The 24,425-nt window shown below is 45.4% G+C and overlaps 1 protein-coding gene across 10 annotated transcripts in view; it reads left to right on the top strand.

The window, feature by feature from the left end:
• The window catches only part of PPIP5K2 (diphosphoinositol pentakisphosphate kinase 2), a 501,817-nt gene that overhangs the window by 422,526 nt on the left and 54,866 nt on the right, over positions 1-24,425 (top strand). The gene's annotated exons all lie outside the window — the stretch shown is intronic.

The raw sequence follows: 24,425 nt of genomic DNA, 5'->3' as shown, positions 1-24,425 counted from the left end.
ATTAGGGAACCACTGAACTAAAGCCATCAATGTACACCTCCTTGCATTTATGCGCTAAGCAAATTGTGTGCTAAAATTATAGAATACTGTTCAGCATGTAAGTTCTGGTATTCTATAATTATAGCACGCCAATGGTGCTTAAATTATGGAGGTAATTCTATAAAGATTGCCCACAATTAGGTGCCTAGAGTTTGGGCACTGAACATAAATTCTATAATCTTACTTAAATAATTGCTATTGTAGGCTACTATTGTAAGTCTACAGTTACATTTGTAACTTTAGGTGTGACCACTTAGGCCATGGCATTAACTGGTGTAAATACACCTGAATGCTGACAATTACAAATGTAACTGGCTGTGTTCTAGAAGGTTAGTGTTAAATTGTTGGATACGCCAATGACCTGCCTCCTTTGCAATTAAGCACGTGGGCACAAAATTGTAGACTAGAGCTTGAGTGCAGTTAGCGTGTAACTGCCATCTTCCCTCTGTTCAGTTGCTTAACTGCCTTTTAGCATTGAAGTTTATCAAATAATTGGCGCCTAATGTAAGGCATGCTGTATAGAATGAGGGGATCAAGGCTAAGGTTATAAAATTAGGAGTTTAAATGGCTTCATGAAATGTATGTAATAGATCTCATGATGATCCCCCCACCCCCCACATCCCAATAATCATCTTGACAGTTCATAGATATTTAGTACACTTGCTTCAGATAAAGGAAAGGGTTTTCGCTTGCATGCATTTCATCTGTTTTATTTTCATACTTAATACTATATTCTTATAGCATGGAGCTTTCTGCTATCATATTAAAGAACGCTGTGCCTATAATGGTATGTTTCTTTTGCACTTTAAGTATTGGTGCACAGAATGTAATTCTGTTAAAAATGGAGATCATTTGAGTGATTTTGACCTTTATCATTCCTTACTTCTGCATTCTCTGTTGGATCAGGTCTCATTTTAACCTAAAAACTGCTATCTCAGGTCTTGAATAATTCTATTCTTACACTTCTGACCAATTTATTAACTTGATAATGCACAGAGCTCTATATGTTTATGGGAAAAAAAAATCTAAATTCAGCAAATTTATTATGTCACGTTCATATTTATATACATGCACATATAATTTTATGAAAGTTTGTATTCTATCATGTGCTAAATCAACATTTTGTTCATCAGGTACAGTTTTAGAATGTGCCATACTCTAAAATATATAAAGTATCAGTACTAGCTTTTGGCTTTAATGCTTTCTTGTTTGTTTTTATTCTTAGGTGTCTGTTTTTATCTCCATATATTTTATTCCCTTTCATCTTCTTGGAATAAAAGTTATCTTGTTTCAGGTTATATCCAAACCCTCTTGATTAAATAAAATTCTCTCTTCAACTGTTTATGCTCTACTTCTGTTCTTCATTTGTTCCAATTTACAAGTATTCATATGTGAAAGGAGGAAGTCGATTTTAATTATCAATAGAACTAAAAAACATTTTTCTAAATATATATTAAACATAGTATAAATTCCAAAATAAGTTAAAAGGGAAAACCCATTGCACTTAGGGTTCCTTTTACTAAGGCATGCTAGTCAATTTAGCGCACGCTAAATGCTAACACGCCCATTATATTCTATGAACGTGTTAGCATTTAGCGCATGCTAAATCAGCTAGAGCGCCTTGGTAAAAGAGGGGGTTATTTTTTCTGTGTAATCAGGTTGCATCAAAGTACTTGGATTTTTGCTCCATTTGTCCTCTGTCCACAAATTACTTGTGTTGTGCAATGTGCTTTTCCTCTGGACATCAGCATATCTTTTGCTAAGCAAGTTAAACATGGTGGCCCTGATTCTGTAAAGGGCACCTAAGTCATGCCTAAAGTTAGGCATGCTTTAGGCATCCGAGCTAAGTAGTTAATGAGCCAATTAAGGGTCTAAAAAAGCGGTAATTGGTACGTAGGCGTCCAAAGGATGCAGACGCCACTTTGCAGACACAGCCACAATTTCATGGATGCCCATGTTTAAAACTCGCACCTAATTGAATGGGCGTGGTGTGGGCAATGACTCAATTTGGGCATCCTTTGATTCATTTACATAACACTGAGCAACTATGGCATCCATATCATGCCTATATTGTAGGCAAATGAAAACCAGGTCTACTTTTGAGCTTAGTTTTTTGGGCTTCAAATAGATCTGAGTTCTATGGACGGAACTTAGGCACTCTTTAGGCTACTGGGCTTGATTGACCATTGGTCTGACCTAGTAAGGCTATTCTTATGTTCTTATATCTGTTTTGATGTGCCCCGTTTATGTGGTGCCTTATTAAATGTATTTTGAGCTTAATAAAGCAAAAATAAAAACTCAAGAGAGCTACAGGGGGGAGTGGCTCAACTAAGATGGCAGCTGGTGTTAAGACGCCATGGATTTGCTTGGGAGTTGCTTCTTACTATATCGATGGTCAAACGGAAATCTAAGCCCTGGGTTTTCCTGGGTGAATCCTTAGCGGCAACGGGCCCAATGGACACCTTTCTCCAGTATGGAGTTTTCCTTGGCTGTGAGAGGCATGCAAGCTGAAACATAGAAATAGACGGCAGATAAGGGCCACGGCCCATCAAGTCTGCCCACCCCAAAGACCTCCCCTACCTCTCTCTGTGAATAGATCCCACGTGTCTATCCCATTTGGCCTTAAAATCAGGCACACTGCTGGCCTCAACAACCTGAAGTGGAAGACTATTCCAGCGATCAACCACCCTTTCAGTGAAAAAGAATTTCATGGTGTCCCCGTGCAGTTTCCCGCCCCTGATTTTCCACGGATGCCCCCTTGTTGCCGCGGGACTCTTGAAAAAGAAGATATCTTCTTCCACCTCAATGCGGCCCGTAAGATACTTGAATGTCTCGATCATGTCACCCCTTTCTCTGCATTCCTCAAGTGAGTATAGCTGTAATTTATCCAGCCGTTCCTCATACGGGAGATCCTTGAGTCCCGAGACCATCCGGGTGGCCATTCTATGGACCGACTCAAGTCTCAGAACATCCTTACGGTAATACGGCCTCCAGAATTGCACATAGTATTCCAGGTGGGGCCTCACCATGGATCTATACAATGGCATAATGACTTCAGGCTTACGGCTGACGAAACTCCTGCGTATGCAACCTATGATTTGCCTTGCCTTGGATGAAGCTTGCTCCACTTGATTGGCAGTCTTCATGTTCTCACTGACGATCACCCCTAAGTCTCGTTCTGCTTCAGTTCTTGTTAGGATCTCACCATTAAGGGTGTAAGTCTTGCATGGATTTTGGCTGCCCAGGTGCATGACTTTGCATTTTTTAGCATTGAAGCTGAGTTGCCAGGACCTAGACCAGTGCTCCAGTAGTAGTAGGTCGTGCATCATATTATCGGGCATTGAATTTGTGTCCGTTGTGCTTTTGCCCATTACATTGCTTAGTTTGGCGTCATCGGCGAATAATGTTATTTTACCTCGCAGCCCTTCTGCCAAGTCTCTTATAAAGATGTTGAATAGGATCGTGCCCAGGACCGAGCCCTGCGGCACTCCACTGATCACCTCCGTCATTTCAGAGGGGGTGCCGTTCACCACTACCCTCTGAAGCCTACCTCCAAGCCAGTTCCCTACCTCTTTTGTCAATGTAATGTAATGTAATGTAATTTATTTCTTATATACCGCTACATCCGTTAGGTTCTAAGCGGTTTACAGAAAATATACATTAAGATTAGAAATAGAAAGGTACTTGGAAAATTCCCTTACTGTCCCGAAGGCTCACAATCTAACTAAAGTACCTGGAGGGTAATAGAGAAGTGAAAAGTAGAGTTAGAGGAAAAATAAAAATAAAATAAACATTTTAACAAGACAGCATTGATCTAAATACTTTGGAAGGTAGAAGAGAGGAGAGAAAGGAATAGAAGCAGAATGGGTCAGCGTCAGTGATGAAGTGGAGCAATGTGTCACCCAATCCTATAGAACTCATCTTGCTCAGCAACCTGCGGTGTGGTACGCTATCGAATGCTTTGCTGAAATCCAGGTATACAATGTCCAGGGACTCCCCAACATCCAGCTTCCTCATCACCCAGTCAAAGAAGAGTGTCGACATTCTCCTTCGAGGCAACATCTCTATGTCCGGAAGAGCGGAGTCCTCCGAGTCGCCCTGGGGCATTAGAGCAGGAGCTAGAGGAAATAACGTCCCAGAGTGTTCTCTCTCCCGACCAGCTGAGTGCGGGAACCAACTCAGCAGGGGGAGCAGTGAAGCTAATTCAGCCATCGGATCCCTCGGAAGAGCTGAAGCAGCAGATTCCTCAGGATTTTCTTAAGTTGAATTCATCTTCTGCTGAGGTTGCAGGTACTTTAATTTTATCAGAAGGTTTGGGTTTAGAACTTGTACCTATGCAAAGACCTAAAGTCTTTAATATGGAAACACTTTGGGAAGCAATATCTAATTTGCAACTCTCTTTGGGGACCCAAATGCAGCAACTTACAGCACGTTATACTACGGTTGTTTCAGAAAATTTGAACTTGAAAAATAGACTTCTGGCCTGGAAAATAAAGTGGATGGACATGAGACCAAAATAAAAAAAATGTGGAGTCCCAGGCCTCAATGTGGGTTAGGGACAGTGGAAATCTTAATTTTAAGGTGGAAATGCTGGAGAACTTGACCAGGAGATTTAATCTTCAGATTACAAATTTCCCCAAATTACCATTTATACCAGTGCAAGATACATTTAAGAAATATCTGAGAGAAGTTTTGAAAGTTCCTGAATCCTCTTATCTACCTCTCTCAAAAATTTACTATCTGCCAACTAGACCAACAATTCAGAACCCAAACCAGCATAATTTATCTGCTAATAGTTTAGATTTGACAAATTTCCTAGAGAGATCCGATAATGAGGCACCAGCAACTGCTACGCTGCTTGTACAATTTGCAATTGATTCGGACAGAGAATGGATGCTTAAGCTCTTTAAATTTAAGGATATTCCATTTATGTAAAAACTAGTGAAAATGTATCCAGATGTGTCACAATCTACCCAAAAGAGAAGAAAACAGTTCCTTATATTGAGACATTTTATTTATTTCTATACCACTTATATCCTAAGTGGTTTACATTCAGGTACTTTATCAAATTTCCCTATCTGTCCCGTGGGCTCAAACTCTATCTAGTGTATCTGGGGCAATGAGGGGATTAAGTGACTTGCCCAGGGTCACAAGGAGCAGCGAGGGATTTGAACCCACAACCTCAGGGTGCTAAGGCTGTAGCTCTAACCACTGCGCCACACACTCCCATATTGAGACCTCGGTATTACTGTTGGTTGTGACGTTCATTCTGAGATACCCTTGTAAATGTGTGATGGCCTATCAAGGGAATAGATATGTCTTTTTCGAACCTCAACAGTTGATAAAATTTATTTCTGTCAAAGAGCCTAACTTTAGACACATTTTGCAGAATCAGGGCCTGTTCAACCTATGGACCAGGTGAAGCCCTGACCCGGGGTGCCAGTGATAAAGGGTACCAAAATCCTAGTCTAGTCTACCTTCAAACTTCTAGAGAAGGGGTCTACAAACTTTTCGCCATGAGGGCCACATTGGGTACTTCAGCACTTTTCAGCGGGCCGTAGTAAAAAAAAAGAAAAGAAAAGATAAATAGAGACTGGACAATCAGTGAAGTACAAAATACAAATAGTAACAGTACAGTATAATTATTAAGGATAAACAGAATAGAATTATTACAATTAATGTAATTTCTATTTAGGAAATGTATCTATCAAATAGTACAGTTTTAATTTTCTTTCCGAAAAGCACCTTAGGTCATCTTAGCTACACTAATGTAGTTACCAAACCAGGACTGCTGTTTACTTGAAATATAAAAGTCCTATCCGAAAATTACAGAGTATGTGAGATTAAATTATTGTATATTAATGATGAAGAACACTACCAGCAGATACTCATATTTTCATCAGAAATTATAATAAAACTATTATTGTGAATAATGAAACTGTTTTTAAAAAATTATAATAAAACTATTAATGTGAATAATGGAACTGTTTTTAAAATCTTATTAAACTGGCATTCAAATTTTGAACACTAATTACAAGTAGCGACTTCAAATGTTCATCAGATAAATGTGCCCTGTATTTTAAAACTGATATATTTCATTTGGGAAAAAGTTTGTTTGCAAAAATACGTTGCCCCAAAAATGGAGATAAATTTACAAGCAAATTTCTTCAAATTTAGAAACTGCTGAGTTCAAAAATTTATAAAAATCGATTAAGTTTCCTTCCTTGTATTTATCTTTAATATGTTCGTTTGCCTGAAGTTCAATAATTTCCATTTGAATTTGACTTGGGACATCAGCAACATCACAGTCAAACGGATTTTGAAACAATCTAATTTCCCTAGCATTGGCATCCAAATCAGCAAATCGCTTCTGAAATTGTTGTTTAAGATCTGAAATAACTAAATTTGCAAACAAGGAAGGAAATTCTGCTTCACCCTTTTTCTGCACAGTGTGGCATATGAGCTACCTACAACGCCATGAATTGACACTGTCGATCGAGGCCAAACAAGTATGAAGAAATACCGCGAAGTATACAATTATAATTCAGTATTAAATAAAGTTGTGAATAATATTAACATAATATGGAATATCAATATATTTTGAACACAATTTTAATTTTTTTTTTGGAGGGGGGTGTTTTCTTGCAGACTCATTAGAAAATTACCATATATATTTGAATATAAGTTTATCCAAATATAAGTCAAGACCCCCATTTTCCCCTCAAAAAAGGAGAAAAAATGGTTGACTCATATATGAGAGTACAGTACAAAAGGAAGTGGGAATGGATAATGAACACTCCACTGAAGAGTGGAGTGTTCATTGTCCGTTCCCACTTCCTTTTGTACTGTTTTATACCTGTGGGTTCTTTGTCATGTTGGACTTTTTGGTGTTTACTTGGACTTCACTGACTCGTATATAAGTCAGGCGGCTTAATATTCAGGTGCCCTGCCAGGATCTTCACCCAGTGCCCCCTTGCTTCCCTTTCAGTCCCTGCACCCAGCCCCCTTTCCTCCATCCCCTGTCAAGCTCTGCATCCAGCCCCCTTCCCTCCCTCCTCTCTCAGGCTCTGCACCCAGTCTCCTCCCTGCCAGACACTGCACACAGCCCCCTTCCCTCCCTCCCAGGCTCTCCACCTTGTCCCTCCTCCCTGCCCTGTCCATTGTATCTCCTCTGCTTCGCGGGAGCCATTCAGGAAGACGCTCAGCGCTGAGCTGCAGAACCAAAGCGTGCTCCTGCTTGGTACTGCTCAGCAACTGACTTGGCTAACATTGGGGCAAGAGAATGGAAAGCTCGCTGCTGCCTGTTACACCTCTGGACCACCAGGAATTCCAGCAGTAGAGGAGGTACGATGAGCAGGGAGGGGGCAGGGTGCAGAGCCTTGGGCCTCGGTGGGCCAGATAAAATCATATTGGCCCATGGACCATACTTTGGAGACCCCTGTTCTAGAGGGATAAATACTGGACTAGGTTTTTGGCATCCTTTATCATCAGCACCCTGAACCCCAGTGCTTTACTTGGTCTAGCAGAAAGGGGAGACTTGAGTCAGAAGGGGGAGATATCTGATCACATATGGGGGGGAGGAGAGAGATACCAGATTATAGGGGTGCCAATGCAAAATTTTGCTCAGGGCACCACAGCCCCATGAGCTGGTCTAACATGCACTGCTTCCATTTCATGTAAATGCATCATAAGAACATAAGAAATGCCTTCACCGAATCAGTCCGGTGACCCGCACATGCGGAGGCCCAACTAGGTGCTTTCTAATGAAGACCCAGGTGTTCCCAGATGAGACCTTGTTTACCTGTATCCCTCAATGTGATTTGCAAGGAGGTATGCATCCAACTTGCCCTTGAATCCTATAATGGAGGTCTCCGTCACAACTTCCTCCGGGAGAGCGTTCCAAGCGTCCACCACTTGCTGTGTGAAACAGAACTTCCTGACATTTGTCTTGGGCCTGTCGCCTCTCAATTTTAGTACATGACCTCTCATCTGAGTTACATTTGACAACGTGAATAACGATGCATCTTGCTGGATTTTATCAAATCCTTTTAGTATTTTAAAAGTCTCTCTCATATCTCCACGCATTCTTCTCTTCTCAAGGTTGAACAAGCTCAGTTTTCAAAGGCGTTCTTTGTAGCTCAAATTTCCCATACCTTTTACTAACTTTGTAGCTCGCCTCTGCACCCTTTCCAGCAGGGTTATATCCTTTTTTAGGTAGGGAGACCAGTGTTAGATACAATACTCCAGGTGTGACCTGACCATTGCTCTGTAAAGCGGCATTATGACGTTAGCCGATCTACTTGTGATTCCCTTCTTAATCATGCCCAACATCCTGTTTGCTTTCTTTGCAGCCACCGCGCATTGTGCCGACGGTTTCAGTGTCCGGTCTATCAGTACCCCCAGGTCTTTTTCCTGTTCGCTCTTGCTCAATGTCACACCTAACATCTTATATTCATGTTCCTTGTTCCTCGTGCATAGGTGCATCACTTTGCATTTTTCTATATTGAACTTCATCTGCCACTTTTCCGCCCATTTCTCTAGCTGGTTCAAATCTCTCTGGAGTTCTTCACTATCCATTTGTGATCCAACTGACCGACATAGTTTCGTGTCATCTGCGAACTTGATTATGTTACTTGTTGTTTCCTCTTCCAGGTCATTTATGAATATATTGAATAAGATTGGTCCAAGGACCAAGCCCTGGGGCATACCGCTTGTCACCTTTTCCCAGTCAGAGAACTTCCCATTTATGCTTACCCTCTGCAATCTGCATGTCAAAGCAGTTCCTGATTGGTGAGGCCCGACTTTAGTACAGGAAGAGGCGGTCGAAGCATACTGCAACTGATTTCCTTCACTCACTGGCGCTCCAGCTGCCCTCTCCTGTCTCCCCTGCTAAAAACCGTATTTGCGGTTTTTCAACATTTACGGGGGTTCCTGGAACGGAACCCCCGTGAATATTGAGGGACTACTGTAATAGCATACAAGGATTAGAGCTACCTATTCTAATCTATAGAGTTTACAAAGTCTCCTGAGAAAGTGCAGAGAATATGCTATAGAAAAGGTATCAGACTTGTTAACTCAAACTCATTCTACAGCTTTCATACTCTCATATAAACCCAGCTTTTTCCACCTGGAAAGCAACTCTCATCTTCTGACTCTCTACAGGATACTTATTTCTGAATATTGTCCCTTATTATAGACTAACTTCTAGGAGATCTCTCAAGATTGTCTCCACAGCCACACTGTGAACTCAGCCTAGGCCCTCTAGCCCACCCCAAGGCTCGCATTACTTATATAGATCCACTAACCAATCACCCTCAATACCCTCCACCTGTTACCTAGCCAATTCCAACCTACACAATAAAGTTAACATAATTAAAAATATAATTCAACAACTCAAATGCTATACCTTATAATAATCTTACCCATCATGTGTTTTCCTATCCCAGTTATCAATCAGGGCAGATATGCGGGCCCAAAAAACTCCCCTCAGAAAAATCTTCCCAACACAACCCCCACAACTTAAAAGAAATCCCCATTTTCTCATACACACCCACAACTAAAAACCTATCTATCATCTTCACAGATGCCAGATCAGTAAACAACAAAGGCACCAAACTAAATGACCTCACAGATAAAATCTGGGATATATTCCTGATGACTAAAACCTGGCTTAAATGGAGTTACATTAGGCATGATATGTCTCTTAGGCTATCAAGCTTTAACAGGCTCCCATACACAGAAAAAAGGAGGCGTAACAGCCATTACCTGCCCATGACCAATCAATTACAGAGAAATGTACATTGATGCTAGATCCCAATGTTGTCACATTAGGATAAAAACTTGCATTGAAAAAACATGCACTGTTAAGGATAATTATGACAAATTGTTACCTGTAAACTCCTATACAGTATTTGTTGGCATTAGACCCCTAGTTTGTATCAAGTTAGGATACAACCTTGTATTGTAAACTTGTACTGTAATTGTCAAATTGTAACCTGTTAACTTTATAATATGTTTGTTTAACCTGTAAGCCGTTCTGAGCTCTTTAGGGATAACAGGATAAATAAATAAACATATGATGGATGTTGATTGATAAAGGTGGATAGGAAAGTTGGGATGGGGCAGGTGAGAGTATGTGTTATGGAAAAAGCATATGGAGGAATAGAGAGTTGTGGAATGTTGGGAATAAAAACTAAGATGAAATGAGGTGGAAGAATGTAGAGAGTGTTAGGGGAGTAGGTTTTATATTTATTAATTTGTATATATTATATCCAAGTAAACAGCATAGTATAGAGAGAAATACTTCTGTACACAAAAGAAGAATGGGACTTGAGGATGGTTGTAGCTGATCATCTTAAGGTGGCCACATTATCAAATGATGACTCTTCTAGGAAGGTTACTTCATTATTGGAAATGTCCAAGGTTCTGGCTGCTGTAAGATAGTTCTGACTGTCACACTGAAGGTTATTTTTGGTGCCAACATGAGCAACTTTGAAAAGCAGTGAACATTATTGCCTTACTGATTTATTCCACAGTTGTACTGCTATTGCCTTTTGCTACAGTGCAAGTATTTGGTAAGGGTGTTCATTGGTTAGTGTGCATTTGGTTCATTAGTTCACCTTAAAAAATATAGTACATACTAAATTGATATGGATACCCATTTCACATAAAATGTAGGCATTAGATTTGAGATGTCTAGGACAAGATGTACAAGCAAAAAATTGACCCTGATACTCCACCAAAAACAAAAGTCTCTAGGACCCAATCCATAAGTTCCTAGTGGACTGGGTCCTAGATACTTTTATGTGGATTACTAAATTGAAATTTTAATAAAGCCAACACCTAGAACAGGGGTGCCCAAACGTCGATCGCGATCGACAGGTAGCTCAGGAAGGCAACGTGAGTCGATCGCAGAGCCCATCCCGGGCTCCGTGATAGACTCGTGTTGCCGTCCTGATCTACCGGGCCGATCAGCCTTCCTTTGTGTTCTCCCTAGGTCCTTTTAGCTGGGCGGTCCGCCCAGCTGTCATCTGCTGCTGCCGCTGCTGCTGAACATTAAAAAAAAACCTGGCTTGGAGATTTCAGCCCATAGCGAACTTATTTTTTTTTTTTTTTTTTATTATTTATTTATAGAATTTTTTGCAAAATTTCCAAGCATATACATCTTGTACAGTAAAGTGAGATCACACAACATATTAAATTAACATTCCAAAATTAATATTACTACAAGGAACTTCTAATCTAGCTGATCTCACACTAGTCCTCAATATTATTAGATCCATAATTAAGAGTAGAACAAATATAATTCAAATTAGTTAAATAAGAAAAATCCTTTTCTGACTAAAGTGCAGGGAATTAACCTTCAATAGACGTTATTATGTTGTTATTATTCCTTTTTCTAGACGTTTCACTGAGATAAAGCTAATCAGCTGAGATGGCTCTGTAAATATATACTTAAATGATAAATATCTAACTACACATTTACATGGGTATCTCAAAAAGAAAATACCCCCTATTTGGGTCACTCCAGGTTTAAGAGTTAAAAATTCTTTCCTTCTTTTCTGAGTCTCTCTAGAGACATCAGGAAAAATCTGAATATGCTGCCCCAGGAAGTCTTTGGATCTGTTTTTGAAGAAAAGTTTTAATATCCAATCTTTGTCTGGAGCCAAAGCGACAGACAGCAAGAGAGTAGCTGGGACAGCCAGTTCCCTATCTGATTGTTCCAGTATTGCCGAAATGTCCATTGACCTCTCCCGGGGTTCCTCAATTTTTTCTTCTTCTTTGGATATGGGCTTAGCAGGTAGGTAATACACTCTTGTAAGAGGAGGTAAGGAGTTTTCAGGAATTTCCAAAATTTCCATAAAATATCTTTTCACCATTTCTCTAGGAGAAGTTGACAGGATTCTTGGAAAATTTATAAATCTCAAATTATTTATACGACCATTATTCTCCTGCACTTCCAACTTCTTCCTGAGTAATATATTATCTTTAACCAACATATCTTGATTTTGTTTCAGTAAGATTAACTCCTTATTTGTATTTTGTGTCTCAGTTTTAAATTGTAACATATCCTGCTTTAAAACTTTTATTTCTTCCTTTTGTTCTTTTAATTCTTTATCCAAACTTTTTATTTGAGGATTTAAGGAATTCCCCAAATTCACTACCAAGTCCCATAATGCTTCGAGTGTGACTGTAGGAGGTTTTGTAGGTGAAAAAAGTTGTAGTGGTGTAGTATCTAAATGTTCTGAAATTAGCTCTACCTCAGTGTGGTCTTGTATTCCTCCAACCTCTGTTGTTGTCCCGGTCGCAAGTCCCGTTGTCATATTCAGCGAGCCCTCCATACTAGCCTCTGTGGATAAAGAACTAGCCACCTCCTCAGGTGGATTCTGGTCCCGTGGAGAGCTAGTAGCTTGCGGCGTGGGTTGGAGGGGTGGCGTCCTAACGTCGGGGCTAAGAGTGACTTCATGCTCAGGGGAGCCCGCCGCACTACTCTCCGGGGGTATCCCCAATGAGCTAGCACCCGACCCTTCTTGTTCCCGTTGTAGGCGTCGGAGAAAATCATCAATAGTAACCACTGGAGTTAAGGGTCGCCGGGAGGCTCCTCCGGTGTTCCTTCCTCGTCTTTTTGGCATTATTAGGAAAAAAAAAGAAAAGAGAAAAACTTCAACGCCGTCCTCACTGCAGCAGTTAAGGAATATACTTCTTGGATCCAATAATAGGGAGCAGGATCTGATCCGGATCTAAGTAACCCATATGAGTTTCCCACTACCGGCTCCCGGTCTCCATGTGGCTCCTTCGGCCACGCCCTGCGGCCGCGCGGCTGCAGCCGCAACCGCAGCAGCGGCTGCTTTAAGTAATATCGGAGACGGACCCGGTGACGTCAGGGGTCCGTCTCTGCTAGTGCCTGCATGCACCGCCAGCCAGTCAGGAAAGGAAAAGCCGCCGCCGTTCAATCCGGGGTCAGCAACGGGACACCCCACAACTCCACTCCGGTCCAGTAAGCTGCTCCCAGTATAGTTACAGCAGCGGCTGCTTTAAGTAATATCGGAGACGGACCCGGTGACGTCAGGGGTCCGTCTCTGCTAGTGCCTGCATGCACCGCCAGCCAGTCAGGAAAGGAAAAGCCGCCGCCGTTCAATCCGGGGTCAGCAACGGGACACCCCACAACTCCACTCCGGTCCAGTAAGCTGCTCCCCATAGCGAACTTATGCTCGGGCTCTAACGTGTGCATGCCGGCTTCTCTTCTCTTCCCTCCAAAACCGGAAGTTATGTCCGGGGGGGGGGGGAGAGAAGGGAAGCCGGCACGCACATGTTGAGAGCCCTGAAGCAAGCGTTCGCTACGGCCTAAGGCGGAAGACAGGTTAATGAAGCATTTCCTCTTCTTGCTGCTGGGTCCTGCCTACTTTCTGTTTCCACGAAGGCAGGACCCGGCAGCATTTCCCCCAATAGGTCGATCGCGATGCTGGTCGGCTGAAGCAGGGAGAGCTTGGGGCGGTGGTGGCAGCTTTCGGGCCTGTTATTGGTGGCGGTTTGGGTCCTGGTCCCCGATGGCAGTGGCTTGGGGGAGGGCAGGAAGAAAGAAAGAAAAAGGGCAGGCAGGGAGACAGAAGGAAAGAAGAGAAACAGAAAAAAAAGAAAGGGAGGCAGAGAGAAAGAAAGGGCAGGGAGAGAGGAAGGAAAAGTTGGGGGAGGGAATGAGGTCTGGAGAAGAGGAAGCATACAGGCTAACAAAAGGGAAGAAAGATTGGATGCACAGTCAGAAGAAGAAAGTGCAACCAGAGACTCATGAAATCACCAGACAAGGTAGAAAAAATTATTTTATTTTAAATTTAGTGATCAAATGACGATATTTTTGCGGTATGGATAGGAACACCTATAAAATTTCAAACATTTTTGGAGTGGTTAAATTCTTGTGACAGCAATTTACAATTTACTATGTGTACAGATGTGAGACAGTTATCATTTCTAGACATACAGATTTGTTTGCACCAAGGATGGTTTTCAACCACTATTTTTCGCAAACTTACGGATAGAAATAATTTACTGGAGTATAGTAGTTTTGATCCTAGACATTTAAGAAACAACATCCCTGTAGGGCAGTTTTTACGTCTTAGGAGACTTTGTACTACAGTTCAGGATTATGTCCATAAGGCCAATGATATGAAAATACGATTCACACAAAGGGGGTATCCATCATCAGTGATTAAAAAAGCATACAAGAGAGGGTTGTATGCCAATAGATCTTTACTATTGAATCCCATTCCCAAAGAAGAGGAGGACACTTTAGTATGTGTCCTCCCATATTCAGTTCGGGCATTTGATATTAAAAGGATCATTAAGAAGCACTGGGGGGTCATGCAATATCATAAGACATTTCAACAAACACCTAGATTCGCATTCTCCAAACAACGTAATCTTAAACAACAGCTGGTACACTCACAGTTTGTAAAAACCTCTCAGAACGAATAGTAGGGCAACATACCCCTTGCGGATACTGTAAAATGTGTAAATACAGTGTCACTTTACAGCATATGTCCACACACAGCAATTGTCTAAGCAAAATTAAATCTCCTGCCACAGATTGTGATTCCAGACAAGTTGTGTATGTGATTCAATGCCTGTGTCATCTATTGTACGTGGGATGTACTACACGAAGTATTAAGACCCGTATTGGAGAACACATTAGTAGGATCCGTTCTGAAGTGAAAGAGGCCCCTTTGGTTCAGCATTGGTTGCAACATCAGCATGCAATCATGGATCTCAAATTCTCTGTACTTAATGTTATTAATTTAACTAGAGGAGGAGATGTTGCCCATATACTTTGGAGACAAGAACAGAAATGGATTTTCACTCTGAATACGTTACATCCTAATGGCCTCAATAGCGAAATGGAATGGATTGCCTTCCTGTGAAAAGATCATTTGGTGACATAAACTTTATTAATACATTGCTGCATTTACAGTGAATACATCAGTTTTATTGTCTTCTTTTTTGCCTTGGTCGCATGATAGCAACAACTCATTTCATGGACTTATCTAGCAATAGCATTTGGATGATAATTACTGTGCCACGTATACTAATGACGTTAGTCATAACAATGACGTATAGGGAGCTCCTCCCCCATTTTACATTTAAACCAGAGAGCTGCCGCTGTGGTTCCTCTGGCAGTTGAAATCTTTTGCACCGACAGCGTTCTTCGATGGTACAGTGGTGCCTCGCATAACGGTCGCCTCGCACAGCGAACGCTGCGCACAACGAACGTTATGTCTTGATTCGTACAACGGACTTCGTTTCACACAACGAAGTCGCCCGAGCTGCATCCTTCCGGGGTTCCTGCGGGGTTGGATCGCAGCGGGGTTGGTCGAGCCGCGAGGGTAGTCTCCTTCTCCTTACCTGCCCTGTCGCAGCACACAGCCGAACGGAAATCTTCCCGATGTCAGCGCTGACGTCGGAGGGAGGGCTTAAGCAAAGCCCTCCCTTCCTCCGACGTCAGCGCTGACATCAGGAAGACTTCCGGTCGGCTGTGTGCGGCTGCGGCAGAGCAGGTAGGAAGAAGGCAATGGCGAACGAAAGAGGGGGGAGGGGGGAGGGGGCGGTCCGCCCCGAAGAATGTGCACAGCTGGTCAGGTCCCCCGATCGACCGACAACAGGCCCGGCCGACAAACCTCCCTGCCCTGTAGCCGCGAATCTAAATTACCTCTTACAGCGGCTTCAATAATCCAGCTGCTGTAAGAAGGTAATTTAGATTCGCGGCTACAGGACAGGGAGATTTGTCCGACCGGGCCTGTTCTGTTGTCGGTCGGGTGCAAAAGCGCCACAAAGGTGGAGGCAGGGAGGGAGGAAAGGTGGAGTGGAGAAGAAAAGACGCGTAAGGGGGGAGAAGGCCGCTGAAAGCACATGTTGGAGCAGGGGATGAGAGGGAGGGAGAGAAGGGGAAATATTGGACAAGGGCAGAAGGGATGCTAAATCATAGGGTGACAGGCAGAGAGAACAACAGGAAAAAGAGTGGAAGCAATCTTGAACCCTGAGGGTGAGGGCAGAGAGAGGTGGTGAGATGATTGATCATGGGGAGAGGGACAAAAGGGAATAGAGATGGGATAGGAAGATAGTGGAAGTAAAAGGACAGGGAGATGTATGTTTTTAGATGTATCTAAATAAAAATAATAACAAAAAATTTATCTTTTTTTATGTCATCTTAGCATATTTTATGCTACAGAACGAATTATTTTTTTTAACATGTATTGTTATGGGAAAACGCGTTTCACATAACGAACTTTTCGCATAACAAACTTGCTCCTGGAACCAATTAAGTTCGTTGTGTGAGGCACCACTGTATGTATCTTGCAGTGCCTCCCCTCATGTAATAGCCTTAAAGTTTATTTAGAAATTGCCGTAGTGAGGACAGTGAAACCTTTCCTCATAAACCGGCTTTTTTGTATAATCTGTTTTTCTGATGTTGCTACATCACGAAGTCAAAACATTTTACCAGTATTGAAAAGGACTTTCACTATACTTATGATAGGGTCTCCTGAAGAAGAAATTGAAACGGGGCCACGTAGAGACCCCTAACCCTTCATAAAGTTAAGTCACTATGCTATAACTTATTCATCTTAGAGTGATGTTTGCTTGAAAAGATAAGAAAGAAAAAAAATCTCCACACAAGTGTTTGAAAGACTGTAACAATCTTTATTTATTTATTTTTTGTAACCAACCTTGGAGCGTGACCAGCATTGAAACAGTTGCAATGACTGGAAAGTAAACTCTGTTTCACCACTAGGGGGGTGCGGTCCCCCCTTGAAGAGTTTCATATCTCTGAGTGACTTTAAAATTGTTGGTTACAATCCTATGGTTAGGTTACTAACTTGAATGTGAGGTCAGTTGATTTTTCTGGATCCTAGCATTTTCTGACTTCCACTAGTTTCTAACTAATATTACCCCAGTGATTTCAAAAGGCTCCATTCTCTGGCATACTCAAAGCCTACTTTCTTGAAGCTGCATTTATGTCTTATCTCTTCCAACTTGTAATACACTCTCTATCTCTTCATCCCTTTGTATTCCCCTTCATGAACAGTATGTATTGATCCACCCTATGTCCTGTGTGTTTGTCATAATTAGATTGTAAGCTCTTTTGAGCATGGACTGTCTCTCGTTTAATGTACAGCAAGGTGTGCATCAGGTCGTGCGATAGAAGTAGTAGTAAACAAGAAGTCCTTGGCTTCACACCCAGATGTGGCCAGGTTTCTGAATGGATCCACTGTGTGCATCAGGTAGCACTATAGAAGTAGCAGTAAACAAGAAGTTCTTAGCTTCACACCAGAAGTGGCCAGGTTTCTGAACGGAGCTTTGTGTTTGCATCCTCCAATATAACACCCCTTTCCATCGTGGAGTCTTAATCTGGTCCTCCGGTTGCTCGCTAAAGCTCCATATGAGCCCCTGGATCAAGTATTATTGGTGGACCTCATGGTGAAAACGGCATTTGCCCTTATGTATCATGTTATGTCTGTACTGTAACTGTGAATTTGTTCCCCACTATTTTAAATATTTTTTAACACTTTTCAATACTTTATATAAATTGGAAACCGCTTTGTTTATAAAAGCGGTATATCAAGTCCTAAATAAACTTAAAATTTCAGCTCGGCGTGTGTTGGAATTGCAGGCTGTCTCATGTAGAGAACCCTTGCTCAGAATATTGGCATCTGGAGTGATTTTGCGTACTATACCGTCCTTTTTGCTGAAAGTAGTTTCCAATTTTCATGTCAACCAAGAAGAACGGCTACTCGCCTTCAGGTTCCAAGAAGGGAGACAAAGTCCTGAAATTGCTGAATATTTGCAGAGTGCTGCTTCGTTATCTGGAGATGATGAATGAGTTTCGACTGTTGGATCATCTCTTTGTGCTGACTGGTGCGGCTTCTAAAGTGACCATTTTGAAATGGATTCATATAGCCATTTCTTTAGTCTATATTAGGAGCAGAAGGAACCCTCTCCATAACTTTAAGGGCACATTCCACTAGGGGGATAGCATCCTGGGCAGAGGTTACAGCAGTTTCCCCTATAGAAATTTGCAGAGCAGCAACATGGTCCTCCCTATATACTTTCTTGAAATTTTACAGGGTGGACATGGCGGCCAAATTTCGCATTCAGATAGTCCTTACTTTCAGCAGGCTCATCTGTCCTGCCCTAGATTCTGGGGACTGCTTGATATACCCCAAGGGTTCAGAAATGATGTTCCTGTTTCACTAGAAGGGATAATTAGGTATTTACCTCGGTAATCTTCTTTATCCCAGGGCAAGCAGGCATGATATTCTCACATGTGGGTGACGTCATCTACGGAGCCCCGCGCGGACAGCTTTTCAAGCAAACTTGATTGAAGTTTCAAGTTTGCACACTGCACCACGCATGTGCTAGCCTTCCTGCCCACTAGAGGGTGCATCCCCACCTCGTGGTCCTCAGTTCAATTTCATCCGCGGAGCCAGAAGCCCTGTGGAAAATTGTGCTCTGTATTTGCCTTCTGTCGCCGCGGCTGTGTTCCTGATTTCGACGCGGTCGCTGCGTTTTTGACTTGTTTTTTGATTTAATTGTTTAGTTCTTAAAAAAAAAAAAAAAGTTTTATTTTTTCCGTCGCTCTGGGGGCTCCCGGTAGCCGCGGCCGTGGGACCTCGCCTGTTCCCGGCCGCTTTTTGGGCCCATGTCCCGGCCCGTGACGGGATTTAAAAAGTGCGGTCGGTGCGACCGACTCTTGTCAATCACAGATCCTCACCGGTGCTGTTTGAGGTGTTTGGGGCCCCAGCACCCGACAGACTCTTGTACCAGGTGTGCCACTTTTCAGAAGAGGGCTCTCAAACGCCGCAGGGCCCGCATGGCGGACCTTTTCGCCGTTGAGTCCCCCACCGGGAAGGCCTCGAGTTCGGCCTCGGCCCCGGCCTTGACCTCGGCCTCGACCCTCGGCCCCGTCGAAGCCTGTTGCCTCGTCCAAGCCGGCCTCGGGTAAGTCTCCACTTCCCTCATCAGCTCCAGGTTCGACCAAGAAGCCATCCTCGGGCTCCTCGATGGCGGGAGGGTCTGCCTCCGCCCAGCCCAAGGTGTCCAAATCGATTGCCCCGAGGGAATACTCGAGACCGAGGTCGCCCTCTGAGGAGCATCGACAGGTGTTGCCACCTGGGATGACGATCCCGGCTTTCCAGGACTTGCTCCGGGCTTTGATCGCCTCAGAGCTGTCCGGGGCCATCGAGCACCTGCAGCAGGCTTCGACCTCGACTGCTTCGGTCTCGGCTGCCCCGCAGTTGGCGACCTCGGCCTCGGGTACTGGGGCTTCGGCCCCCGAGGTTCGTACTGCCTCGCCCTCGGCTTTGCCCTCGGACCCGGCATCGGTGGGACACCCTGAACGTAGCGTGCGGCCCCGTGACAAGATGCGCCGGGTGCGGAGACTCTCGTCCACTTCTTCCTCGAGGTCCTCGCGAGGCTCCTCGCCTTCGGACAGGCCTCGGGCGAGGCGCCGTCCGAGGAAGGCCAAGCGATCTCGGGCCTCGCCTCGGAGACGCGGTCGCTCGTCACCGCTCGGGGACGAGGCCTTACAGGTCTCGGAGCTCCGCCTCGACAACCCCAGTCTTTTTCGCTCCCTTGTCGGAGAAGGTTCCCGTGCCTCCTAGCCGGGGCGAAAGGGACGGACCTCGATACCTCGTACCCCGGGGGGTTCCCCCAAGGGTTCCTTCAGGCATAATCGGTCCCCGACCCCCTCGAGGTCCCGGGAGCGTGCCTCGTGGGGATCGGGGTCGGGTAGAGAACCGAGGTATTCCCGCGAGGCCTCCCCTTTCGGCTCGGCGGGGAAATCTCGGTCTCCTTCTCCGCCTGCCAGACCTTCCTCATTCTCCAGGTTTGTGCAGGATATGGCGGGGGCTTTGGGAGTGGACTTGTTGGCAGGTTCCCATCACACCAAGGAGTTTTTGGAGGAGCAGGATCTTCCTACTCCCCCTCGGGAATCCCCTCACCTTCCGCTCAATAGGGTCCTTCATCAGACCTTACTGAGGAATTTGGAAACCCCTCTTACAGTCACGGTGGTGCCGTCCAAGATGGAGTCCAAATACCGGACCCTCCCTCCTAAGGGGTTTGAGAAGCCGCAACTCTCCCACCAATCGCTCTTGGTGGAGTCGGCGCTTAAGAGGACGCAGCCTTCCAGGGTGTCTGCAGCGGTCCCGCCGGGGAGGGAAGGACGGACCCTCGACAAATTTGGTCGTCGCCTCTACGCTAATTCTCTTATGGTGACGAGGGTCTTAAATTACGCATTTTCATATTCTTCTTACTTGCGTACCATGGTGAAGGACCTCCCAACTTTTCGGGAGGTCATACCTGATTCCCATAGGGAGAAGTTCGCCACCTTTATGTCCAATCTATCTCACCTGCGCTTGTACCTATTTCATGCTGTGTACGACGCCTTTGAACTCGCCTCGAGGGTATCGGCCTGTGCGGTGGCTATGCGCCGGCTGGCGGGGCTCCGTACCCTCGAGATGGACCCCAACCTGCAGGAGCGTTTGGCAAACTTGACCTGCGTTGGTTCTGAGCTGTTCGACGACTCCCTGGAGGCGGCGACCAAACGTCTGTCGGAGCAGGAGCGCTCTCTGGCCTCCCTGGTCCGCCCTAAACCTAATGCTCCGCCGCAAAAACCTTTTCGGCAGCCCCCGAGAAGATACCCGCAGAAATCTACGCCAGCCTTCTCGAGACCTCCACCCAGACGCCCACCCCAACAGGGTAGGGGAGGTCAGCCTAAACCCCCAGCGCAGGGAGCGTCCAAGCCCGCGCCGTCTTTTTGACGGGATCTGCGGTTGGGGGCGGGCCCCCTCCGCGGTATCGCCGGACCCCCTCCCCATCGGGGGTCGACTCAGGTCCTTTTACGGGGCTTGGACCCAGATTACATCCGACGCATGGGTGCTCCTGACCGTCTCCGAGGGCTATTCGCTCAACTTCTTATCACAGCCTCCAGACAGGCCGCCCAGCGCTTGCCCGTCCAACCGGAGCCAGTTGGCCCTTCTCCTGGTCGAGGCCAGGGCCTTGTTGAGCCTACGGGCAGTGGAGCTGGTTCCTCCAGACCAGCGGGGTCGGGGGTTTTACTCCCGTTACTTTTTGGTCCCAAAAAAGACCGGGGATTTGCGCCCCATTTTGGATCTCAGGAAGCTCAACAAGTTCCTGGTCCGGGAGAAGTTCCGTATGTTCTCGCTTCCGGTTTTGTACCCCCTGTTGGAGGAAGGGGATTGGATGTGCTCCCTGGACTTGAAGGAAGCATATACCCATGTTCCGGTGCATCCCGCTTTCCGCAAATTCTTGCAGTTCCAAGTGGGAGATTTGCACCTTCAGTATCGGGTCCTTCCCTTTGGTCTGGCGTCGTCCCCTCGGGTATTCACAAAGTGTATGGTGGTGGTTGCGGCCGCCCTGCGCTCTCGGGGGTTACAGGTCTTTCCCTACCTGGACGATTGGCTGATCAAGGCCCCGACCAGGGAGGGAGTTATCTTAGCGACCCAACAGACTATCTTCTTACTTCAACGACTAGGGTTCGAAGTGAACTTTCCCAAGTCTCAGTTGTGCCCGGCTCAGTCCCTCCAATTTATCGGAGCCGTGCTGGACACGGTTCGCCTCCGCGCTTTCCTCCCCCCTCCTCGGAGGGAGGCCTTGCTTCGGTTGGGTCGCCAAGTTTTGCAGCAAGCCGTGGTGTCGGCTCAGCGTATGATGGTCCTTCTGGGCCACATGGCATCGACTGTCCACGTCACTCCCTTCGCCCGCTTGCATCTGAGGCTCCCTCAGTGGACTCTGGCTTCTCAGTGGCGGCAGGATCGCGACCCAGTCTCTTGTCAGATATCAGTGACTCCTTCTTTGAGACGCTCGCTCCGTTGGTGGACCAACTCTTCCAGTCTTTCAGGGGGTTTGCTGTTTCTCGTTCCTCCGTGTCGCAAAGTCCTGACCACGGACTCCTCGGAGTACGCGTGGGGGGCACATCTCGACGGTCTGCGGACGCAGGGTCTATGGTCGGCCGAGGACCGTCTTTGTCACATCAATGTGTTGGAGCTTCGTGCCATTTTTCTGGCTGCTCAGGCTTTCTGCCACCTACTGCACGATCAAGTGGTTCTCGTGCGGACGGACAACCAGGTGGCAATGTATTATGTCAACAAGCAAGGGGGGACGGGCTCTTGGTCTCTGTGCCAGGAAGCCCTGCGCCTTTGGGAATGGGCAGTTGCCCAGAACATATTCCTGTGTGCGGTTTACATTCAGGGAGAGAGGAACTGTCTGGCAGACAAACTCAGTCGTCTTCTCCAGCCGCACGAGTGGTCGCTGAACTCTCGGGTTCTACGCGAGGTCTTCGACCGCTGGGGGACTCCTCAGGTGGATCTGTTTGCCTCCCCGGAGACTCACAAACTACCTCTCTACTGTTCTCGGATGTACTCCCGGGACCGTTTCGAGGCCGATGCCTTCCTTCTCGACTGGGGGGGAGGTTCCTTTATGCGTTTCCTCCTTTTCCTCTGATATTGAGAACGCTGGTGCATCTCAAATCGAACAGAGCCACTATGATTCTCATTGCGCCTCGTTGGCCCAGGCAGCACTGGTTCTCCCTGCTTCTTCAGCTCAGTGTCAGGGAACCTCTGCTTCTGCCTGTCTTTCCCTCTCTGCTATCTCAGAGTCGGGGTTCGCTGTTACATCCCAATCTTCAGTCTTTACATCTGACCGCTTGGTTCCTTTCCCCCTGACTTCGATTCCTGTTTCTCAGGCGGTGAAGGAGATTTTGGAAGCCTCGCGCAAGGTCTCGACTCGGCTTTGTTATGCCCAGAAGTGGACCAGATTTTCATCCTGGTGTTCCTCGAATCATCTGGACCCGAGTTCGGTTCCCGTGTCTTCGGTGCTGGAATATTTGTTGCATCTGTCTAAGTCTGGACTGAAGACGACTTCCATTCGGGTGCATCTCAGTGCCATTGCGGCGTTCCATCGGCATCTCGAGGGTCGTTCTCTCTCTCTTCATCCTCTGGTAACTCGTTTCATGAGGGGTCTTGTGAATGTCCATCCTCCTCTGAAACCTCCTCCTGTAGTTTGGGATCTTAATGTGGTCTTAGCTCAACTGATGAAGCCTCCCTTTGAGCCTATCGACAAATCTCATCTTAAGTTTCTCACTTGGAAAGTGGTCTTTTTGATTGCGCTCACATCCGCTCGTCGGATTAGCGAGCTGCAGGCTTTGGTTGCGGATCCACCTTTTACGGTGTTTCATCATGACAAAGTGGTTCTTCGCACCCATCCAAAATTTCTACCTAAAGTTGTGTCTGATTTCCACCTCAATCAATCTATTGTCCTTCCGGTGTTCTTCCCGAAGCCCCACTCTCATCCAGGTGAGGCGGCGCTTCACACGCTTGACTGTAAGAGGGGGTTGGCCTTTTATCTCCAACATACCAAGTCTCATCGGAAGGTTCCTCAATTGTTTTTGTCCTTCGATCCTAATCGGTTGGGACATCCTGTTTCCAAGCGCACCTTGTCCAACTGGTTGGCTGCTTGTATTTCCTTTTGCTACGCTCAGGCTGGTCTCACGCTCCATGGTCGAGTCACGGGGCATAAGGTCAGGGCTATGGCAGCTTCTGTTGCTTTCCTCCGGTCTACTCCTGTGGAGGACATATGTAAAGCTGCCACTTGGTCTTCGGTTCATACGTTCACCTCCCACTACTGTCTGGACCCTTTGTCCAGAAGCGACGGCCGGTTCGGCCAGTCGGTTTTGCGTAATCTGTTCTCCTAAATTGCCATCCTCCCACCTGCCCTTTTTGGTTGGCTTGGAGGTCACCCACATGTGAGAATATCATGCCTGCTTGTCCTGGGATAAAGCACAGTTACTTACCGTAACAGGTGTTATCCAGGGACAGCAGGCATATATTCTCACAACCCGCCCACCTCCCCGGGGATGGCTTCTTTGCTTGATATGGAACTGAGGACCACGAGGTGGGGATGCGCCCTCTAGTGGGCAGGAAGGCTAGCACATGCGTGGTGCAGTGTACAAACTTGAAACTTCAATCAAGTTTGCTTGAAAAGCTGTCTGCGCGGGGCTCCGTAGATGACGTCACCCACATGTGAGAATATATGCCTGCTGTCCCTGGATAACACCTGTTACGGTAAGTAACTGTGCTTTCTAGTAAATAGCCACATCATTTCTGAAGCACATCCTGTCAGTTGTTAATTAGTCTGCTTGCTGCTTCAGACAAGCCAGGAAACCTGGATTTCTTGTTTGTTTGTTTTTCCTTTATCCAGTAGTAATGTAATGTAATGTAATTTATTTCTTATATACCGCTACATCCGTTAGGTTCTAAGCGGTTTACAGAAAATATACATTAAGATTAGAAATAAGAAAGGTACTTGGAAAATTCCCTTACTGT

This window comes from Geotrypetes seraphini, chromosome 1 (genome assembly GCF_902459505.1).
Source record: "Geotrypetes seraphini chromosome 1, aGeoSer1.1, whole genome shotgun sequence".
NCBI classification, from domain to species: domain Eukaryota; kingdom Metazoa; phylum Chordata; class Amphibia; order Gymnophiona; family Dermophiidae; genus Geotrypetes; species Geotrypetes seraphini.
Note: the sequence above shows the minus strand (reverse complement) of the source record. Positions and strands in the feature narration are given on the sequence as shown.